This window comes from Triticum urartu, unplaced genomic scaffold (genome assembly GCF_056163025.1).
Source record: "Triticum urartu cultivar PI428250 unplaced genomic scaffold, HENAU_Tu73 scaffold2, whole genome shotgun sequence".
In the NCBI taxonomy this organism is placed as follows: domain Eukaryota; kingdom Viridiplantae; phylum Streptophyta; class Magnoliopsida; order Poales; family Poaceae; genus Triticum; species Triticum urartu.
The window spans coordinates 8,944,375-8,960,925 of NW_028260368.1; the positions used below are offsets into that span (position 1 = coordinate 8,944,375).

At 35.8% G+C, this 16,551-nt stretch overlaps 7 non-coding genes across 7 annotated transcripts; 3 read left to right on the forward strand and 4 right to left on the reverse strand.

Moving 5' to 3' along the window:
* Positions 1-3,405: 3,405 nt before the first annotated feature.
* Positions 3,406-3,476, forward strand: TRNAC-GCA (transfer RNA cysteine (anticodon GCA)). The gene has a single exon. It is a non-coding gene; the product is annotated as a tRNA-Cys (tRNA).
* Positions 3,477-6,075: 2,599 nt separating this feature from the next.
* Positions 6,076-6,149, reverse strand: TRNAD-GUC (transfer RNA aspartic acid (anticodon GUC)). Its single transcript has one exon. It is a non-coding gene; the product is annotated as a tRNA-Asp (tRNA).
* A 358-nt stretch (positions 6,150-6,507) lies between these two features.
* On the reverse strand, positions 6,508-6,589 carry TRNAY-GUA (transfer RNA tyrosine (anticodon GUA)). Its single transcript has one exon. It is a non-coding gene; the product is annotated as a tRNA-Tyr (tRNA).
* A 507-nt stretch (positions 6,590-7,096) lies between these two features.
* Positions 7,097-7,168, reverse strand: TRNAT-GGU (transfer RNA threonine (anticodon GGU)). The gene has a single exon. It is a non-coding gene; the product is annotated as a tRNA-Thr (tRNA).
* Positions 7,169-9,652: 2,484 nt separating this feature from the next.
* Positions 9,653-9,723, reverse strand: TRNAG-GCC (transfer RNA glycine (anticodon GCC)). The gene has a single exon. It is a non-coding gene; the product is annotated as a tRNA-Gly (tRNA).
* Positions 9,724-10,547: 824 nt separating this feature from the next.
* TRNAS-UGA (transfer RNA serine (anticodon UGA)) lies at positions 10,548-10,635 on the forward strand. Its single transcript has one exon. It is a non-coding gene; the product is annotated as a tRNA-Ser (tRNA).
* Positions 10,636-14,262: 3,627 nt separating this feature from the next.
* On the forward strand, positions 14,263-14,350 carry TRNAS-GCU (transfer RNA serine (anticodon GCU)). The gene has a single exon. It is a non-coding gene; the product is annotated as a tRNA-Ser (tRNA).
* Positions 14,351-16,551: the final 2,201 nt, after the last annotated feature.

Below are 16,551 nucleotides of genomic sequence, written 5' to 3' on the forward strand. Positions count from 1 at the left end.
TACTAAAATATCACCAGTTTCTACCCAGGATCCCAACCTAACAACTCCATTTCTGTCCAAATTGCGGAGTAAATGTTCTTCTAGATGTGGTATTTCTTTAGTGATTTTTTCAGCGGAGCCCTGGCTTGTCGTATCCGTCTGAATTTCATATTTCCGGATGTGAAAAGAGGTATAAATATCTTCATATACCAAACGTTCGCTAATTAGTACTGCGTCTTCAAAATTGTAACCTTCCCATGGCATATAAGCTACTAATACGTTTTTTCCTAAAGCAAGTTCGCCCCCAATTGTAGCAGCTCCTTCTGCTAAAATTTGTCCTTTTTTAATGGATTTACCCCGTGGAACCCGGGGTTTTTGGTGCATACAAGTATTTTTGTTAGAGCGACGGTGGTTAACTAAAGGAATACTTATAGTCTTCCCACTACTTGATAAAAGTATCTTATGACTATCAGTAGAAATGATCTTTCCCTCGCGTTCGGCTATAATGGAAACCCTCGAATCTAGAGCTGTTTGGCGTTCCAATCCAGTTCCAACAATGCATTTCTCGGACCGAGAAAGCGGAACTGCTTGGCGCTGCATATTAGAACTCATTAAAGCCCGATTCGCATCATTGTGCTCAATAAAAGGAATGAGAGAACCCACCAATAGAAAAATATTGGAAAGGAAAAATACTTCTAACATGAATCTGTTCCCATGCAATAGTCAAGAATTCTTGACGGTATCTAGCCGGAACAACCTGTTCTTCCTGAATACCTTGATTCAAGGACAAAGAATTTCCTGCTGCTATCATATAATATTCATCTCTATTTGGTGATAGATAAACCACCTGTCTCTCTTTTTTTTCTTTTGCTTTCTCAGCAGATATTTCATAAAACGGACTCTCTATGGATCCCCACAAGTGATCAATTCTCGCATGAATTGTTAAGGATCCAGTAAGTCCAACATTGATTCCTTCAGACGTGTCAATTGGACAAATACGCCCATAGTGACTCGGATGAATATCTCGGCTCCGAAAACTTGCGGTTCTCCCCGTCAACCCTCCAGGACCTAAACAACTCACTTTTCGCCCATGAACAGTTTGTGTCAATGGATTCGTTTGATCAAAAACTTGAGATAACGGGTATGTGCCAAAAAAGGTCTCATAAGTAGTTATTAATAAAATTGAAGTTGAAGTTGGAGTTACCAAAGTTTGGGGAGTCGGTTTCGATTGACGTATGAATACTCTACGAATAGTTTTTTGAACTGCATGTTGTAAACGACCAAGAGCCAATCCGAATTGATCTTGTAACAGATCCGCAACCGAACGAATACGTTTATTTTTCAAGTGATTCATATCGTCATCGTCAAGTATACCCGTTCCAAATTTCATTCCAATCAAATGATCCGTAGCGGCCAATACATCTCGTGGTAACAAGAATGTATTGTTCTGAGGAATATCAAGATTAAGTCTCCGATTCATATTTCGTCGACCAATCCTTCCTAATTCACATTTTTGTTGAAAAAATTTCTTTTGTAATTCCTCGCATAAGGACTCCGAAAATACCAGGTCCCCACCTACACAAGCAAATTGTTGATAAAACTCCAAAATAGCTTTTTCTTTTGACTCAATCCTCTTCTTCTCTTTAGCATTCGGGAAAGACAAGAAAATTTCAGGGTAGGAAACATTATCCAGAATTTCTCTTAGATTCGAACCCATAGCTGATGATAGAACTAGAATAGATATCTTTTGTTTTCTACTCACGCGAGCCCATATCCTTTCTTTTTTATCAATTGCTAATTCCGATCTCCCCCCCCAATCTGATATTATAGTGCCAGTGTAGATAGAAATTCCCTTATGATCTAATTCCGAGCGGTAGTAAATACCAGGACTTAGCAATATTTGATTGATCACAATTCGGTATATTCCATTTATAATAAAGGTTCCTAAGGAATTCATTATAGGAATGTTTCCGATAGAAATGGTTTGCTTTTGCACATCGAAACCAAAAATTAATCTCGCAGATACATATAATTCGGAAGAATAGGTGAGTGATTCATACACAGCATCTCTTTCTTTTATCGAGGGTTCTAGCAGTTGATATCCTTTCGCAAATAATTGAAATGCAATTTCGTGATCTGGATCTTTAATTGTTGGAAACTTGTCAAGTTCTTCTGCCAAGGCTTGATTAATGAACCTACAAAATCCCTCGAATTGGATCTGACTAAATCCGGGTATTGTGGACATTCCCTCGTTTCCATTCCGGAGCATCTTAATCTTAAGTTTCCTGTTTATCAAAGAAAAATTCCATTATCAGCTCACTCTTCATCAATCCCTATGGATCGATCTAGCAATCATGGAATCTATATTCTGTTTACTGAATCACATGAAATTCTAGGGAACTCCACATACGTATTTCATATATGTATTTCATACATATGAATAGAGACCATTTGGACGAAAGTTCGAGTTTGCCAGGGGTACAAATGAAATGAAAATGAATTGATAAAACATTCCTACAAAAAAAATTCTGCCACTTATACTTTATGTTATGATATTCTAATCAGATTGGATGGCAAAGATTTCTCATTTTATCTCCTTTCTATGAATGTAATAAAGCCGTAATATAATATACTAGAAAGTTTGACTTTACTTCGATTTAGAATAGCGTGCTTACTTTAATTTCTCAAAATAATTTGAGGGTTCTTTTTTATTTCGGATCGGAGTAGTATAATTGCTAGAAAATTCAGTATTTCATTGTGGAATTCTAAAATAAAGTAAGTCCCTTTTTTAAGTACATGCCAATCTAGTTATCCACCTCTCCCCATATCCATGCTTTTCTTTTATCGTAATTTCACTTGGGTACGCCAAGATAGTCAGGTTATACTCTATATCAGAGCAAATTTCCTTTTTTTATTCAAGATATTTAATTTAATACTTTGAAAAATTAAAGCATGATTCCCCATAGAGATATGTACATAAAGGGGATCTTTGGATAATAATGCTGTTCGGACCTAAAGTTTACCTATACACGGATTAAGCATAAAGCCATAATATTTTATTATGCCATTGAAGGGGGGGGAGATAATACCGATTTAAGAGTAGTTCACTACTGCAATAAAAAAAAGAGAATTCTAGTTAACGGTTCCAATTTATTCTGAATTTTGCAGCCTGTGAATAGAAATCCACTTTTTCTTCTTTTTCATCTCAATAGAAAGAAATGGGAAGTTTTATTGTGTTAACAATGTATGTTTTAAGATAGAATCTATCGAGGAGAATAATAGAAACTGGATCAAAAAAAGCAGGAATAGATTTTTTGAAAAAGATTGGAAAAAAGTAAGTAGAATTATATTCAAAATAAAAGGGGCTTTTCGTAAGAAAACGTGGATGAATACTTGCTGTTTTCTAGATTTTTGATCGGATTTTTTGGCGGCATGGCCAAGCGGTAAGGCAGGGGACTGCAAATCCTTTATCCCCAGTTCAAATCTGGGTGCCGCCTGATCAATAAAATACTTAGGTTTTTTTTATAGTGCTGATCGAATTCGATAAATTTTTACTTCGCATAAGTTCGGGCAAGAGAGTAACTGGGCCTGCCGATACTGGGTTTAGAGAAACCATACCATAGTTCTATCCTCAAACTAGGGTTAGGGTTTGTTTTGACGGTAGTGGCCAAAATGGTTATCAATAGGGGTGAGGTAGTGTTTCCTTATTCTTTTATTATATGAATTTGAATTGGTTCTTAATTGAGATTCGATTTGATAATTTTAAAATACGAGGATAAGATGTCAGAAATCTTGGTATCCAAAGAAAGGTCCCTAAGGGGCATTCTTTTTTTTTTTCAATCTAAGATTCAAGAAGGGACTCCACGAAAGAATATCAAGACTTACTAATTATTATACATTTTTTTATCGTACATCTTATGTTACCTACATACACTAAAGTAAGGACTACTTAATTCTAACGAGAATCAGATTAAATAGGTCGATCAAAAATCAATTTAGGAGTTGTATTATGGATAAAATCTCTTCATTCTTTCATAGAATGATACAAAGCAAGGCTGCAGGGTTTAGGTCAAAAATAAACATTAGGTAAGGTAGGTATCCAATAAATATTTATCTATCGATAATTTTATGGTATATTCGGGCGTCCTTTGCTTAAAAAAAAAAAAAAGAGTAACAAAAGGAATAAAAAATCTTCCTATTCCCGCTTCTTCTATTCAGGACATCATTCCCGTACTCTTTCTTTTTTAAGGAAAAAAGGGCTATAGTATCTCGTATTTTTAATGCTCTCTAATTCTACCAGAATTCCTATAAGAATTTGTTAGGAGTAAATTCCTTGAACTGATTGATCCATGGCCTTAGGGCGGAATCCCTTTTTGACTCTGTACCCTTGATTCCACTATGATTATTGATCAATAGTAGAATAATCCCTTCATAGAAATAGGAGACATAATTTAGATGGATATAGTAAGTCTCGCTTGGGCTGCTTTAATGGTAGTCTTTACATTTTCTCTTTCACTAGTAGTATGGGGAAGGAGTGGACTCTAGGGATACTACTAATTGATTAAGTAATCAAATTGTTGTATCAATTCTTTTCTTTAATGGATCATTTTGCATTAATCATTTTGTCAAACGTTATTCTTTAATCTTTTTCTTTAGTTTTGTTTCACTCCTGTAAGAAACTCTTGTATTGTAAGTTGTAATGTAAGAAAGAGCCATTATACCAATTCAGAATTTCTACTAGAAATGACGAATGGTTAAAAAAAGTTCTATACATAAGAAAATTAGACTTTCTTCCACGGAACTATTCACGGCATATCACACATTTTCCATTTCCTTTTACTTTTTACTATAGTCTATTCTTCATATTATTTTTCTTTCCTTCCATGGATTCTTTGGTCAAGAATTGTCTTAGATTTTTTTATTTTGACCTGATTGAAATTAAGTGGATGCAATGAAAAAAGAAATTGAATTAGACTACTTAACTATTTCAATCTACTAATCTATTCTATGTAGATTCAAAGATAATATAATAGAAAGAATCTAAAGTGTCGTAGAAAAAACTATATGTAGTTCTTTCTACCACACTTTAAGATTCCAACCAGATCCTTTCATTTAAGACTTGGATTTTTTTTATTTAATCCCTTTTTAATTTCTTCAATGATTAATTGGAATTCCAATTAATTATTTTGGCTGACTGTTTTTACATAAATAATAAGTAAAAAAGAAGTAGGAACTAGAATGAACAGTGCAGTAGCAATAAATGCGAGAATATTGACTTCCATAACCTCTTTATTTTTTATTTTCACAATAACTCGGGATGTAATCCCATGGAGAGGAAAAAGGGGTATCTTGTAAATTCAAGGGTAGGGCTTGCATTCTGATAATACTGAATCAATTCAATATTATGAATATCGGATCTATCAAATCAATTCATGGATGAGAGTTATATTTCACGGATGAGAGTTATATAGTATAACATAGGAAGATCCTCTATCCACACTAAGACCAAAATGGGTTTTTTGATTGGATTAGGAATTCCCTCTTTTTTAATCCTTTTCTACTTTTTCTTTTCTATATCTCTAACCCACGAGCTTTCTTAATCTTATACTTTCTTAATCTTATACAATTTCCCTTCCTTTTTCTTATAGTTATACATACAATTATGTATGTATTATATGACCAACTTTCACTTTCTATGGGTCACATAGACATCCAAATAAGCAGTAGAAGTGAGATGGGGAAAAGAGGTCTGAAATAAAAAGGGAATACGATTTATGTATGGATTCCGGTAAAATACCGGTACTCTATTCCATAAGAGTGGAATAGGAAATTAAGATGAGGATGGTATCATCATAAAGAAAGATAGAGTAATATAATATCCTAAATTCTACTAATCCACATATCGTATGTGTGTCTTTCTTTATCGATTGGGAGTAGTGAAAAAAAAATTCCTATATGCCCTCCCTCCCTCTTTAATGAGAGATGCAAAATAAAAAAGTGAAGTAAGGGTGCCCTGTGGGTATTTGATCTTGCTCCCTGCCCCTTTTTTTCATGGAAAAAGGAAATATCAATTTCTCCATTCATTGAACCCTAGTTCGGGACTGACGGGGCTCGAACCCGCAGCTTCCGCCTTGACAGGGCGGTGCTCTGACCAATTGAACTACAATCCCCGCGGGGTGTATGGCATACCCATTCTTAAATAGAACCATAAGAAGATTCGATTCGTCTTTCGTACTCTAAGAAATAGACGAATCATATACTACATACCCACATATTATATTATACGTGGGTATAGTGAGAGTGACATAACTAGTATGTCGTGATTTTTTATCACTAAAAATGGATAATAATCCAGCCTTCAATAAGAAAAACTCTTTTGTTTGTAAGAAAGGAATGAGAGAGATATGGATTAGAAAAAAAAATTTCCCTTTTTTCTTTATCTTTTATTTCTATAGATCAGACATTTTATTTTATGGAAGAAAAACAAAAGGATTTAGTTCATACTCACGAAGCCCTAGATTTTTGGTTTGGGCCGAGCTGGATTTGAACCAGCGTAGACATTGTCAACGAATTTACAGTCCGTCCCCATTAACCACTCGGGCATCGACCCAGGAAGAATTTATTCTAGGGTTTTTGCTAATCTATGATTAACCTCCTTTCATAATACTCCCTACCCCCAGGGGAAGTCGAATCCCCGCTGCCTCCTTGAAAGAGAGATGTCCTGAACCACTAGACGATAGGGGCATCACTAGACGATAGGGCCATATACAACCGCTCGTGATTATACTATAATCATAGTATGAGCAGTTTTTTGGAATTGTCAATATACTCGAAAAGTATAAATAGATCCAAAGCAAAGAGTTTTTCCAACTTTTCTGTTATGTTTTCATCTAGGATTTTTTTTAGTTGATCGTTATAGATTAATTCTCCGTGCTTCATTTAGTGTTCATACCAAAAATGCATCCATCCCGCACTAAGTCATAAAATTCTCTAAAAATATAGAGAAAGTTTCAAAAACAAAGAAAAAAAGTGAATCAATTTAGTAGAAAAGTACTCTATCAGATTCGAACCAACGACTTACGTCTTAGCACGAGATTACTCTACCACTAATTTAAAAAGCCCTTTATCGGATTTGAACCGATGACTTATGCCTTACCATGGCATTACTCTACCACTGAGTTAAAAGGGCTTTTTATTTAATTCAAAAATTAGCCACTTGGATTTCCCATTATGGGTCTACTGCATAATGTACATATTATATATATAATATATAGAGATAGAGAGAGAGACATTATGTAGAGATTGTATATGTATATATCGATATCTTGAGAGCTCAAAATAAAATTAATAAAAAAAAACATACCCTACATAACATATCCAACTCTTCTTGGTTCAGGGTTTTCCGTTTCCGAAGACTAGTAAAATAGGCGGATTCTGGAACCCCAAGGATTCAACGGTATATGGATATGGAAAATATAAGATTTCCGATCCTAGCGGGAAAAGGCGGGGAACAGATACCCAATAGGATATAGGATCCTTGGGAGGAACTTTTGGTAATGGCCTTGATCCTCTATGCTATTTTTTATGTGTTCTTAGTTCTATTGAACTTTTTGCATTCTTTTAAACAAGAATCTAATAAACTAGAATTGAGTCAGTGGAAAAAAGGAGAGAGAGGAAAGTGTTAAATGGAGAGAGTCGACTAATCAGAGACTTTTAGGATCTTCTTTACATCAGGTAAATCTGTCGGCCCTGTCCGTTTTTTTCTTTAAGTTACGACTCTTTGCTGCTTACTTCTATCAAGCCATAGGGAAAGTCTATGATGAATTTGGAAAACTCATCTCACTCTTACTCTATGGCTCGGACTTAATGGGGGAAGAAAACATCTTCCATAATTTCTTTTTTGTTCAATTCTGGACAAAAAAGAAAAGGAAAAAAGGAATTTATAGGGACAGTGTTACCCCCTATATCCCCTAGTTTATATTGTAGGAATAATAAAACAATTTAGCAGTCTGACACACTTACGTCCTTGCAAAGTAAATAATTATTATTGTAGTCGTAACCGTAGAATAGGATCCTAATCAAAATAAATACATTTGGTTCAGGCGCTATTAGCATGGTAAGAAAAGATTTTTTTTACAGACCAGAGGGGCTATCTAAATCCTAAAGTAAAGGCGAGCGATCGAAGTAGAAGTACCAACGGCTCAGTGTCATGAACCTTCTCCATCTGATTCAATAAGGGGGAATTAGCCTTCTTGTCAAATGGCTATCCTTGACAAAGGGTACCATTTATACCATAATCTACAATGTAGCGGGTATAGTTTAGTGGTAAAAGTGTGATTCGTTCTATTAATAACTGAATTTGAAATGATATACTTAAGGCATCCTTAAGTTTTTTATTTTTATATTCCGATGAAAACTTTAGTTCTTATAAAGGATTAAATCCTTTTCCTCTCAATAGCATATTGAGGAAGAATATACATTCTGGCGATTTGTATCCAAAGACTAATTTAAATTGCATCCAAAATAAAAATAGGATTATGAGTACAGAGTCGCGAAGCATAATTTTGCATTGGATTAAGTATTCCAATTTTGAAAATATGAGTAAAGGATCTATGGATGAAGATACAAAAAAGTTGATTTCCAATCGTAACTAAATCTTCTTAAAATAAGGAATAAGGAAGCCAAATAGCTAAAAAACGATAGTTTTGGTTTACTAGAACCATCCGCATATTGTTTCAGCTCGGTGGAAACCCAATTCTTTTCCTCAGGATCTCTTGAATGAAATTAGGGAACGAAGTAAGTAGATTAGATGAATTTAGATAGAATTTCTATCTCCTACTCTATAAGGATCATCTAGAAAGCGGAGAGCTTTGGTTCCATTCAAATAGAAAAGCTGACATAGATGTTAAGTGGTGAGAATATCCATAAAGGAGCCGAATGAAATCAAAATTTCATGTTCGGTTTTGAATTAGAGACGTTAAAAATAATCAACCAACGTCGACTATAACCCCTAGCCTTCCAAGCTAACGATGCGGGTTCGATTCCCGCTACCCGCTCCATTCTGTATAAAAGGAGTATTCTATTTGTCTAGACATGTTAGAGGCTTGTATTCAAGCCTTTTTTGTCCACCAGTTTCTGGTACTCCAGAGCGGAGTAGAGCAGTTTGGTAGCTCACGAGGCTCATAACCTTGAGGTCACGGGTTCGATTCCCGTCTCCGCACTTAGCAGTCTGTATAAAAGGACTATTCTATTTCTCTAGATATGTATGGTAGAGGGGCGTATCCAACCCTTTTTTATTCATTAGTTCCCGGCCCTAGAGGGCAAAATTGAGCAGTTTGCGAAGTCACTTGCCTTCAAAAAAAGAAGGCGCAAGGCCTCTCCCTACCCTGCAGAAAATAAAAATGAAACGAAAGGGACAGTCTACCTCTCCCTTCCCTTTAAAAAAAGTTTGCCCGTTGTTTGTCTCAGTTAATACCCAATTTTTGGAGCTCTGTTGGCGAGTTCTATTTCTGCCTCTGGAGCGCCCTCTTTTTTTGAGTGGGATGCAAAGGAAGGGTAAGATAGTAAGGGATACGGCACTAGACTAACACCTAATTAATACTTAATTTAATATAAGTAGTTAAACAGTTAACTAGACTAAACTTTTTATCATAGTACTTTGATAAATTAAGCGGGCGAGCGGCGGGAATCGAACCCGTATCTTCTCCTTGGCAAGGAGATATTTTACCATTGAACTACGCTCGCTACGGTATATATTTTATAGCGTATATCCGCCTGGGTCGACCTTCTATGTCTGGGTCGACCGTTTCATTTCATTTTCTATTATATTAGAGTTTTCCTTTTTTTATTATCTGTCAATGAATATTCTAATGGGAATGGAATTTCATAATACTGAAAGAGAAGAGCTAGCAATTCGGAACGCAAATTGCGTTTTAATACGTCTCACTATTCTAATTTTTTAGAAGAAATGGCCTTTATTATTTCTTTTTTATGGGGTTAATAAATATTAACCAAATTTCATTTAAGAAATGAGAGAATTCAGAATAGCTACGAGAAAGACTAGTCCAATCCATAATGATGTACCGGAAAATACAACATTTTTATTATTTGACCAACCATCAGGAGAAGCAAATACAAGGGGTACACTAATTACTAAGACTGAGGAAGTCGCAATTAATGCAAAAACAGCTAATTGGAAAGCAATAGTCATATTTCTAATCCTCCAAGCTACCATCAAATAAAGTTGACTACATATTTGATCCCTCACTTAAACCAAAATTGTAAAAAAATACAAGAAGTAGGAGGGGTTTAATCATGAATCCATTGATTCTTCTCTTTAATTCAAATTTATTACTTAAACCGCTTTTTTATTTGGATATGGGGGTGAGAAGAGATTATTTACTCTTTATTTCACAAGCGGGTATAGCGGATCCTGTATCCGTGTATACAGTATACAGAGATATATCGAAAAGGAACTTGTATCTGATATCTTTCTAGAGGCTAATAAATCTTTTTATTTTTTATATGGCTATGTTCTATTTGTAGGAGTAAAATAAGGATTAGGCTGTGGAGAGATGGCTGAGTGGTTGATAGCTCCGGTCTTGAAAACCGGTATAGTTCTAGGAACTATCGAGGGTTCGAATCCCTCTCTCTCCTTTTGCTTATTGAATACGTTTGTTTCTTTCATTTTTATTTATTTTTTTTTTCTGTCCCTTATCTTTCTTTCATAAAAAGGAATGAATGGCTCGGCTAGATGGAATAACCGAGCCAGAACAGAAAAAAAGTAGAACAGGTATAAATAAGAAAATCTTAGTTAAGAGGGTTCATGTAAAGAACAGGTTCCAAATCACGATCGATTCCCTTTTCAAAACCTGCTGCAGCAGCTCGGGCTCTTCCTGCATGCCATAAATGGCCCACAAAAAAGAAGAATCCTAGAACAAAATGAGAAGTTGATAACCAACTTCTAGGAGAGACATAATTAACTGCATTGATCTCGGTAGCTACGCCACCCACGGAATTTAAAGAGCCTAAAGGAGCGTGGGTCATATATTCTGCTGAGCGTCGTTCTTGCCAAGGTTGTATGTCTTTTTTCAACCTACTCAAGTCCAAACCGTTGGGGCCCCTTAGAGGTTCTAACCATGGAGCACGAAGGTCCCAAAAACGCATAGTTTCCCCTCCAAAGATAACCTCCCCAGTTGGGGAACGCATTAGATATTTACCTAAACCTGTGGGTCCTTGAGCGGATCCCACATTAGCTCCAAGACGCTGGTCTCTAACTAGAAAAGTAAATGCTTGAGCTTGAGAAGCTTCTGGCCCGGTGGGTCCATAAAACTCACTCGGATAAGCTGTATTATTGAACCATACAAAACAACAAGCGATAAAACCAAAGACAGATAAAGCAGCTAAACTATAAGACAAGTAAGCTTCTCCAGACCATACAAATGCACGGCGAGCCCATGCGAAGGGTTTGGTTAAAATATGCCAAATTCCGCCAAATACACAAATAAAACCCAACCATACATGCCCACCAATTATATCTTCTAAATCATCTACACTAACAATCCACCCTTCTCCACCAAAAGGAGATTTTAGTAAATAACCAAATATAACACTGGGACTAAGGGTCAAATTGGTAATTTTTCTTACATCTCCCCCCCCAGGGGCCCAGGTATCATATACACCGCCAAAATAAAGAGCCTTGAGTACTAGAAGAAAAGCACCTAGACCTAACAAAATTAAGTGAATACCCAAAATTGTAGTCATTTTATTTCTATCTTTCCAGACATAACCAAAGAATGGAAAAGATTCCTCAAGAGTCTCGGGTCCCAGAAGCGCGTGATAAATGCCACCGAAGCCTAAGACTGCGGAGGAAATTAGGTGAAGTACGCCAGATACAAAGTACGGAAAAGTATCTAGAACTTCCCCCCCTGGCCCTACTCCCCAACCTAGAGTAGCTAAGTGTGGAAGTAAAATCAACCCTTGTTCATACATGGGCTTTTCTGGTACGAAATGGGCCACTTCAAATAGGTTCATTGCTCCGGCCCAGAATACGATTAATCCGGCATGAGCTACATGAGCTCCAAGCAGTTTACCGGACAAATTGATAAGTCTGGCATTCCCAGCCCACCAAGCAAAGCCGGTGGTTTCTTGGTCACGACCAGCTAAAACGAAAGTTCCATTAAAGAGCGTTTCCACGTGGTAGAACCTCCTCAGGGAATATAAGATTTTCATGAGGCTGATCCTGAGCTGCCATCCACGCACGAATACCCTCGTTTAAAAGAATATTTTTGGTGTAGAAAGTCTCAAATTCAGGATCTTCCGCTGCACGGATTTCCTGGGAAACAAAGTCATAGGCACGTAAGTTCAGAGCCAAGCCAACTACGCCAATAGCACTCATCCATAAACCGGTGACGGGTACAAATAGCATAAAGAAATGTAACCAACGTTTATTGGAAAAAGCAACACCAAAGATTTGGGACCAAAAGCGGTTAGCAGTGACCATTGAATAAGTTTCTTCAGCTTGAGTTGGGTTAAAAGCACGGAAGGTATTTGCACCATCACCGTCCTCAAATAGAGTGTTTTCTACGGTCGCTCCATGAATAGCGCATAGCAGAGCCGCACCTAATACTCCGGCAACTCCCATCATATGAAATGGGTTCAACGTCCAATTATGAAATCCTTGGAAGAAAAGGATGAATCGAAATATCGCTGCTACGCCAAAACTCGGCGCAAAGAACCAACCAGATTGCCCCAGTGGATAAATAAGGAATACAGAAACAAAAACAGCAATTGGACCAGAGAATGAGATTGCATTATAAGGCCGCAATTGAACAGACCGAGCAAGTTCAAATTGGCGTAACATGAAACCTATTAGTGCAAAAGCCCCGTGGAGAGCTACAAAAGTCCATAGACCGCCTAATTGACACCAACGAGTAAAATCTCCTTGTGCTTCGGGCCCCCATAGTAGCAACAAAGAGTGTGCTAAACTATTGGCAGGGGTAGAAACTGCTGCGGTTAAGAAATTACAACCTTCCAAATAGGAACTAGCCAATCCATGGGTATACCAAGAAGTTACAAAAGTTGTCCCTGTAAACCAACCCCCTAAAGCGAAATAAGCACAAGGAAAGAGCAATAGGCCAGACCATCCTACAAAAACGAAACGGTCCCTTCGTAACCAGTCATCCATAGTATCAAATAGATCATTTTCTTCTTTAGGAATTCTACCAAGGGCTATAGTCATAGTGATCCTCCTATTCAATTACTTCAACCATTTCCGAGCACCTCATATCACTTTCCAAGGCATATGATAGTTTTATTATCTGTGGACGATTTCTTTCTCGTTCAATGCCCTTTTTCAATGGTCTCGAAGAGAGAAATTTCCCATTTTTATCTATGGAGTCACAGTCACAACCGAGGTCGTGGTAAATCCATGAATTTGATTCGATTTGTTTTTCTTATACTATTTATTTGTTTTTCTTATACTATAGAAATAGAAATAAATTGTTTTTCTTATACTATAGAAAGAAATAAACCTTTGAATTCAGCATTATTCCAAGACTCCTATTTCAAAGTCTATCTTTTAAGGGAAAAATGCAAATAAAAGTAACCCTTCTTTTCCCATTCCCTCTCTATTGCATGGGTGGAAGAACTAAAATAATAGAGGATTCTGAAAAAAAAAAATGGACCTTCGAAATCCAATTTTATGTGTAGCGCAAAGGAGTTGCGATTTCTTCTTATTCCTATAGAACATCTAGTAACAAGAATATGAAATCGTAAATAGCGAAAAATTCTTGTCTTGCGCGGTCTAAGTCTAAGGAAATAAAAAAAATTCGCTTATACAATTTCATCTACATCGAATTTATATATCAGAATAGCGGATAGAGGCATCATTAAAGGAGTCAGGTCTACTTACTTTATGCTTCTTTCCAATTTTATGGTGGATTTGATAAGAACCCTTTTTGCTTTCTTGATAAATAATCGACAAAAAAAGCGTTTTTTTTATATAACCTGCTTGTTTTATTATAATTATAACAAGTCCTATATGGAAATGCCCGCTAAAGAGAAAATCTATTTGATTGTCTCTCGGCCAATATCGATTTTTAGAAAGAAAAAACAAGAATTTTCTTCTTTTTTTATTAACATTAAGAAAAAAGAATATAATTAAAATGGAATTGGCAATATAATTTTTATAGACTTTTGAAAGAAAAAAAAGGGGTTTTTTGCAACCGTTATTTCTTATTTCTTGCCTATATCATATCACGGAAACCTTTCGCTTTGGAACGTGGAGAGATGGCTGAGTGGACTAAAGCGGCGGATTGCTAATCCGTTGTACAATTTTTTTGTACCGAGGGTTCGAATCCCTCTCTTTCCGCTCCCTTGGATCATTTGGGACTTTCGAATTGGAAAGAATTCTGACCCCCGGATTTTCTCATAGATAAATGTACGAAACAAATCCAATAAGAAAAAAAAAAACTGAATTTTTACTCCTCGCGTCCAGGATTCCGTCCTGGGTCATTAGATAAGAATCCAAAGATAAAGAGTGAAACAAAGAATATCACTACTGTATAAACAAAAAGTTTGAGAGTAAGCATTACATAATCTCCAAGATTTTTTTTTAAGGAATAGATTACCAGTTTTTCCTTACCACACGGATCCACTAGGATGGTTTTTTTTTATACCTAAAAATGCAAAAAAGAATTCTTGAAAAAAATTGCAAGAATTCTTTTATAATAAGCACTCTTATCAATAGCAAAAATAGGGTTAGGTGGTTAGGTATTGTGTAGGTACCTTTAGGTACCTGCTCAACCTAGGTGCAGGGGAGTAGAAAGGCTGATCCAAATTTATTGCTGTAGCTACCCATTCAATGTAGAAGAATTTAAATTTTAGAATCGAAGGTTCATAATATAAAAATATAAAACTTCTCGGCTTTTACCCATTTTAAAATTTTTTTGGAATGAACACATCATTCAATTTGGCATACAGAGTACTAAAGATTTCATCGAAAACTTACAGCAGCTTGCCAAACAAAGGCTAATAGAAAAAAGAATAGAGGTATAACAGGCATAATATCCACGATTGGATTGAAAATAGCATAAGCTTCGGGTAATTTGGCAAAGAAAAAACTAGTAGGATAAAGAACAGAATTAAAACAGATACAGGTTAAACTAAGTATATTAGGCATAACAAGCATTTCATTCTTGTAGAGTAAATAATTGGATTTTTCTTGAGTTATTTTTTTAAGGGAAAGAAGGAAAAGGCAGATTCAAAATCTTTTTTCTTCGGACTTTCCCAAACACAAAATACCTCCTTGTATTCGCACTCTCAAATGAGAGTGGAATAAATTCGACTTTCATATAATATCTTAATAGAATTCCATGTAATGATCAATGCATTTTTTTGATTCTATATTATCCGCATGTGTAGAATACTAGCAAGAGAATATCCCTCCTTTTTTATGTAATTGAAATGGTATTGACGAATAACAAATAAACATACTAGTGTTTATTAGTGTCGCATAAAACCCGAAATGGGGCGTGGCCAAGTGGTAAGGCAGCGGGTTTTGGTCCCGTTACTCGGAGGTTCGAATCCTTCCGTCCCAGATTGTTTCTGATGAAACAAACGGTGAAATCATATAGTATTCCGTACGAGACAAAAGTTTATTAAAGAGAATAATGATATCTTATTCTTTCTCAGAAAACATAATAAAGTCTTAAGTCCAGTCAAATTGACTATCTTTATTTTCATGAAAAAATGGGATCTATCAAGCACATTCAGGATATGCCTCTACTATAAAATCACTTAGTCATATTTTTTTCTTCCTTTTGGTATTCGAGTTGAAGAAGTACGAGAATTCTATAACTACCAAAAACTTTCAATCTTTTCATTGGAATAGTTTATTTAGTTATTATAGTTAATTGTTTTTGGTACTGAAAAAATATATTACTACTAGAATTCTAATTCTAGTAATTAAATTAATTAAACTTTTTTGGAGGTTGATAGTTTATTTATTGAGGAAGAGTCAATCCTTCTTTTCTCACTTCAAGATTGATCATCTCGAGCCATCCGTTGAGGGTGGAAATTTAAGAATAAATAAGTTTTAAGCAAACTTGTTTAGTCGTCTTTTTCAAACTATGTTTCATTCATATGATAGAATTTTAATATGGGTTTAAATAAATTGGATCTTGGCGGAGGCTTCCCGGATAAATACTTACTTTCTTTTATCCATATTGCTCCATAGATAGCAAGTTTTAATTAGTATAAAAAAACTAAACCAATGACTATTCATGATTCCATCCATATTGGATCAATTCTCTATACCACTTTGCAATGAAAAGAGGAATGTTTGTTATGGTAAAACTTCGTTTAAAACGATGTGGTAGAAAGCAACGTGCGACTTGAAGGACATGATCGATTGTGGATTTTGCTATCCATCATTTTCCATAGTAATGAAAATGCTCTTGGCTCGACATAGCCTGTTCTATTCGTTCCGAACCAAATTTGCGCTGGGTTTAAGTAACATAGTACACGATGGAGCTCGAGAGGACAGAATTTTTTTTATCAAGGGAAAGAATC